This window comes from Sinocyclocheilus anshuiensis, unplaced genomic scaffold (assembly GCF_001515605.1).
Source record: "Sinocyclocheilus anshuiensis isolate Anshui unplaced genomic scaffold, SAMN03320099.WGS_v1.1 scaffold1386, whole genome shotgun sequence".
Lineage (NCBI taxonomy): Eukaryota > Metazoa > Chordata > Actinopteri > Cypriniformes > Cyprinidae > Sinocyclocheilus > Sinocyclocheilus anshuiensis.
The window spans coordinates 252,119-259,184 of NW_015555701.1; positions in this window are offsets into that span (position 1 = coordinate 252,119).

Here is a 7,066-nt window from a genome sequence, read left to right on the forward strand (position 1 = left end):
AATGTATTGTTGGCTATTGCTACAAATATACCCCAGCGACTTAACACTGCTTTTGTGCTCCAGGGTCACAAATGCATACAAATCATATTTTAACAATGGATTTTAACATTGTAATGATATCTGGGAGGGCAAAAAAAAAAAAAAAAGAAATAGAGAAAAAAAGGGGAAGAGGGGATTGTTTGGGTTAGGGTTCAATTGTTGCTTTCTTATTAAAATAATAAAAGGTTTCCATGCTGCATAAAAATGTTTAGTTTTCTTTTTGAGGGAACATCTGATCTTTTCAAGCTGTAGGTAGGACGTAACATTTTTAAAGGTCCCATATTTTACACCTTTCTGGAGTTTTATTTTAGGTTTTGATGTCCTTAAGAATATAGCCGAGCAGTGGGGTGGATCTTTCTGTTGATATCAGTGTGAATTCTGATGGGCTCAGTAAGCACATGCGTCACAATCTGACCGCACTGAACATCCATGATCCTCTGCAGCCGTCTCAACATGCCTGCCGCGTGTGCATGTGTGCTGGATTGCGCAAATGTTCTCTGCGTTGTGGTTTTCAGGAAGGCCGTCCTGTGATTGTGTGAATGCAACGACATTCCTGTCTGACAAACAAACTGTGCTGAGCTCTGACGCTGGAGTGATCACGTGCTGGCTGGGTTGTTCTTGTGTTCCGTGCCGGTTTACAGGAGGAGCCGAGGAGCGAGACTGACCGTAAGTGACGCTCCAGCAAGACGTTTCCCAAGAAACACCAACAGGCGGGTGCTGTCAATCATTGGCTCTTTGTTTGTGTCTCAGAGGCTGGTTTAGCAGGTCCGGCGCTGATAATGCGTGTGTGTGGGCGTTTAGCGGAGGCGGATTCATGCAGATACCTGCGAGAGGATCGGCGCATTACTGCTCATGTGTGCTTCCAGACGAACGTGTGAATCTGACTCAGGCACAGATCAGTGCTGCAGCTCAAACTCTACAGCATGCGCTTGCAACTGAGCTTATAGGTTCGATTCCCAGGGAATGCATAAACTGTTCAAACATTGTCTATGCACACACATATGCATATATATATATATATGCGTGTTTGTGTGTGTGTACAAATATATGTATATAGCCTACCACTGTGTGTGTATATATACAGCGCTGGCCAAAATGATTAAAACACTAGTATTCTCAGCAGATAAAAAAAGGTTTTATGTCAGTTATTTCTATCTTTTGCTGTAGTGTGTCGGTAGGAAATATCAGTTTTAGCCATTAATTATAATAATGCAGTGAGATTTATGTTAGTGCTCCACACAGAGATCTGATCTGATCATCATCAGTCTGTCTGGAGTCACATGAAGAAACGGAACAAACTGAGACAGACTCAATCCAGAAGAACTGATGCTTCAAGAAACCTCCTGCGAAGCTCCTGAGAAACTCTGCTCAAGTGCACCGAGGGCAAAAGCTGCTTTAAACACAAAGATGCTCACACCAAAGGTTGATTTCATTTAGTTAATAGAAGCTAATTGATCTATTTATGACAGCATCCTCATTTTACAGCATAAGTGCCTAAAACTTTTAACAGCTCTGTAGCTTTGCAGGAGGTTTCTTGCTGCGTCTGCTGAACTGAAGCGCTACAGCGATCTGTCACTCCAGATTAAACAGAATACTGCAATACAATGGACAGAATTTGAAATCTGAGACTTTGTTTCATATTAAAAGTACCAAAGCACAATGCTTATTGCTATATGTGACCCTGCAGCACAAAAGCAGTCTTAAGTCGCTGGGGTATATTTGTAGCAATAGCCAACAATACATTGTATGGGTCAAAATGATAGATTTCTCTTTTATGCTAAAAATCATTAGGATATTAAGTAAAGATCATGCTGCAAGCTGCTGTGTGAACGGGACATTTCCAGACTCACCTGTACACCTGTAAGCAAATGCGGTTGTCAGTGTGAACGTAGCCTAAGTGACAAAAGATTTTAAAAAGTAATAAAATAAATTAAAAAATCTAAAATAAAATAACACACACACACATATAGGCCTAATTAATGTATTTTATAAATAGTTTTGCACAAACAAATTGTTCTTTTTTTTTTTTTTGATGTTTCAGCAGCTGATGTCAGATTTCTGTGTAATAATGATCTGTGTTTTCCTGCTCAATGAAATAAAGATAAAGACATAAAGTCTCGCAGGGACTCGCTGCAGTGTTCTAATGAAACGCAGGCTGGTTGCCATGACAGCGTGAAGTCAAGCTGCTCTAATGACTGGCCTTTATTACATTACTGGGAAAAGCCCAATAAAACTGTGTGTGTGTGTGTGAGTGTGTGAGTCTGCTTCTACAAACGACGCTCATATATTAATGACACACAAGCACAGTGAGTTTGAACCAGAACTGGCTGACTCAGAACCATTAATGAATCATTCTAATGTACAGTAGAGTACAGTAGAGATGCAGCTGTGTGTGTTGAGTGTACACTTATTCATTGAAGGGATAGTTCACCCAAAAATACACATCTATTTACCCTTATGTTATTTCAAAACTGTATGACTCCTCTCGTGTTAATTAGGTTAATTATCTGAACGAGCTCCTCCCGAACTTTGTTAATAAAACATCGTGTCAAAATTATCGATTTCTCTTTTATGCCAAAAATCATTAGGATATTAAGTAAAGATCATGTTCCATGAAGATATTTCCTACCGTAAATATATCTAAACTTAATGTTTGATTAGTAATATGCATTGCTAAGAACTTCATTTGAACAACTTTAAAGATGATTTTCTCAATATTTAGATTTTTTTGCACCCTCAGATTCCAGATTTTCAAATAGTTGTATCTCAGCCAAATATTGTCCGATCCTAACAAACCATACATCAATGGAAAGATTATTTATTCAGCTTTCAGCTGATCTATCACCCTTATGACTGTTGTTGGTGCAGGGTCACAAATAAGGTCATACACGACATGAGGGAGAATGAATGATGACAGAATGATAATTATTGGGCGAATGTCTTAATGCATTAAAACATTTAAAAAAAATACCAAACTCAATAAACATCATTAGGTAATAAATCATAGAATGTGCACAGAAGCAGATATGAGCCCATAGTACGAAAGCAACGTGTTTAATTGCACGTTAAGCATTTATTCCTCCCACAGAAAACTGCTAGGAAAACGCTTAATGTGGCTTAATGCATTAAAATAGTGTTTTTAAATGACCAAACTCAGTAAACACATTATTAAAATGGTGACGAAAAATGCGTCAAATGGAGCAGGGGCGGATTTAGTGATTTGGGGGCCCCAGGCAAAATATATGAATGGGGCCCTATGTATTTGCACACATTTACAAATTTAGCCTTGAGGTTCCTTTTTTGTTGTGATGCTTGCTGCTGCTCAATGGTGCCCCACAGTTGTGTCCAATGCTTCTACATTTTTCATGTACATGTTATAATGGCTTTCTTTCATGTTGACCACGACATAGCGATTGATTTACAGTTTTCACAAAAACAAAATAAATTATAAAATGATAAACCTCACAATTGAGCCTTTTTAAGAAAAGAGATGAGACGGAAGTATAAATTGTGATATTAATTTAAAACGGGGTTATGTGGGTGGATTTTTCGCATTGGTCTGAACAAAAACTGCAGACGGGATTATTGAAAATGCAGATTGATTCTCTGCCAGCAGGAGGCGCTTTTGGAACATCAGAAATACAGTGGTTTCCCCGGTAACGACTGTAAACAAAGCAGCGCTGCTCATGAACGCTACTTTATCAGATACAATGAAAATGCTATGGAACGTTTTCTGAAGACAGTCGGTTCCCTTCAGAGATACAGTCATATAAAACCTTGAAATAGTGAGAATGAGAATATATAGCCTATATTGAGGAGGAAAGTCCACTGATGAGTTACCTGCGTAAGCCTGTGTGCAACGGATGTCTAATTCTAAACTTTAAAATACATTTATGGACACACAGACGGTTGTCGTGGTGATAAACACTGTAAACGGCAACCGTTCGCGTGTCCGCGCTTAATGCGCATCTCGTAGATAAAAAGCATTTTAGGGGGCCCTTGGCTTTTGGGGGCCCAAGGCGGTTGCCTACCTTTGCCTAATGGGTAAGTCCGCCTCAGAATTGGAGTGAAGAAGAGTTGAATTATTACCTTATAGTCGGAAACGTCAATTCAGGAAAAACCAATGAGCCGTTATGTAAGCAGGTCACGTGCTGATTTCATCCAATCAGAGTCTAACACCTCAAATATGCAAATAAGAACGTGTTTCTAACCTAGGATTAATTGTTAACCCAGTGTAAATTATGATCATCATCAGTGTGAAGCACGATAACCAGGGATTTCTGTTTAGAATGACCCAGGGTTAACTAGTTTTAAAAATTCAGTTATATGTCCACAGGTACAGGATAATCATCTGCACTCACATTTGCATGACCTTATGCATCAATATATATATCAATATGTGCTTTTTAAAATCATTTTCATAGGTTTAACATTATATTATCAGCTCAGAAATTGTTAATTTGACTAGGAACACTGGAAATGTAAAGCATCGTTTCAGTCGGACTTCCCGCGTGCAGGAAAAAAGGTGGATAATGAAGAATGAGATTTTTTAAATATAAATTAATTGTGGTGTTTCTGGTAAAATTATAGTATGTTTATAGTAGAACTGTAGTAAAATTATGATAGTTAAGTACCTGTGGATGAGGGGTCTTTAGCTGCTTCATTAGATAACCCCACTTCTAAATTTAAAGTGAAAATACACCTTTACCAGGTTTAAAAGTGGAGTTTAGAATAACAGATAACCCGTTCTTTCAGACGAATCCAGTCGGAGTTATATAAAAAATTGTCTTTGATCTTTCAAGCTCTATCACTGTACTCAGCGGGTGTTGCATGCATCAGTCCAAAAGAAGTTAAATAAAAAGCACCCATCCTTAAAAAGTGTCTCACACGGCTCCGGGGGGGTGAACAAAGGTATTCTGTAGCGAATCTATGCGTTTTTGTAAGAAAAATATCCATATTCAAAACGCAAAAGTGTCTCACACGGCTCCGGGGGGGGTGAACAAAGGTATTCTGTAGTGAATCGATGCGTTTTTGTAAGAAAAATATCCATATTCAAAACGTAATAATCACTTTAATGTAGCTTGCGCTCACTGTTGTACACAGAAGCAGCTCCGGGCGGATGACGTATGAGGTCAGCGCTGCGAAATTTTCATTTTTGGGTGAATGAACCCTTTAAGCACAGTGTGAAAAGCTCTATTGTTAGATTTAGTTAGTTAAATATGCTACAGAACTGGTTACTGAACTGATAATATTCAGTTTGGTTCCTGATTCTTTCCCGCCTCAGATTTGCTCATTCTGTGTTTGTTTGGTAATAAATCAGCTCTCGTGATGTTTCGGACCCTTTAAGCACACAGAACTGGTTACTGAACTGATAATATTCAGTTTGGTTCCTGATTCTTTCCCGCCTCAGATTTGCTCATTCTGTGTTTGTTTGGTAATAAATCAGCTCTCGTGATGTTTGTAATTGGCTATTAGCTCTTCACAGGAGGAGCATACAATAACTCTCTCACACACACACACACACGGAAAACAGCTCCACACATCACATCATTTAAAGAGAATTTATTTGTTGATTTTCACAGAGATACTAAACTGTTGGCAGCGTGTTCATGACAAAGATGCACGTCTGAACAGATTCTCACGAGTCAAACGCCTCTCAAACACACACAGATCCTGATGAACATGTTTCCACCGGTCTAAAAATCACTGTGATGTTTGACTAATAAAGGCTTGATAATAAAGAGATACTCTGACTCTCTCAAAAACACTTGAACGGGTCAATAAAGCTCATCATAAATCTCTGTTAATATTCATCTGCAAAATAGACCTGCTCTGAAGAGCAACAGTATTTTGTTTAAAACAATCAAATACAAACAAACTCACTTATATACAAACTCATACAAACATAAGAACACCGTGACGAATAATCACATGGTTTCTGTATAAATTATGATAATAATAATAGTTCTGCGTCTCTAAAGTAACGCAGATGTACAGTGTAGAAGTCTGGAGTAAACATACAGCATGAATTTACAGTCAAACAGTTGTTCTGATCCTGAAAGTGCTCAGAACGAGACGATCAATCATCGATGTGTGAAACGAAAGCAGATGCGTCAGCTAAACAGGTTAACCACATCTTAACTTTGGTAAGCATAGACACTCAGATGTGAATCCTCCAGTCCCTTTGGCCTGAGCGAAAACAAGCAAACGGCATGAAACACCTCTATAGCCCAGCTATACTCCAATAAATATACAGAAGATCAGCGGCTCACAAAATATACAGGAATATCAGGAAAACGCTAAATCCTGGACCAAATCAATATTAACTCTTTCCCCACTAGCGTTTTTGAAAAAAGGTGCCAGCCACCGCCAGCGTTTTTGCAGATTTTCACTAAAATCTCACGGCCTCCAGAATATTTTGTTGTATGAATATCTGAACATGCAATACATCAAAATAAAGAACTCAGAAAATAAAAAAAATCCGTTTTATTCTAGCTTCAAGTTTTTTTATCAACACTTGAATGTTGGTAGGTTTCATAAAAAAGCAACATTTTGAGCAAAAAGCTGAGAAAATCTAATTTTTATCAAATACTACATCTGGATCATATTCAGTAATATTATCAAAGCAAAGCTGCAGTAGATGGCTTCCATCAGCGCTCCCAAAGCTTCACAGGCCTTTAACACTTTCTGGATCCACATTTCACTCAGGAACATTAGGCAGGTTTCATTTATACGCGGTTAGTGTTGATGATCGCATTGTTTTTCATATGCACATGCTTACATATGAGAGCGCTGGTTTCTGCGTCTTCCTGGTCTGTGTTTTTGATCGAGTGATTCTAGACTCATTCAGGAGATACGTAATAGCACCCCCTAGCGTTTAACAGCGAGAACACGGAAAATTCTGTGTTTGGCAGGGAATATACGTTATGAACAGAACTGTGATATTTCAAACATACTGAAATACTTTAGATGCGGAATGGTGTTTCTGATAACACACACACACACACACACACACACATACACACAC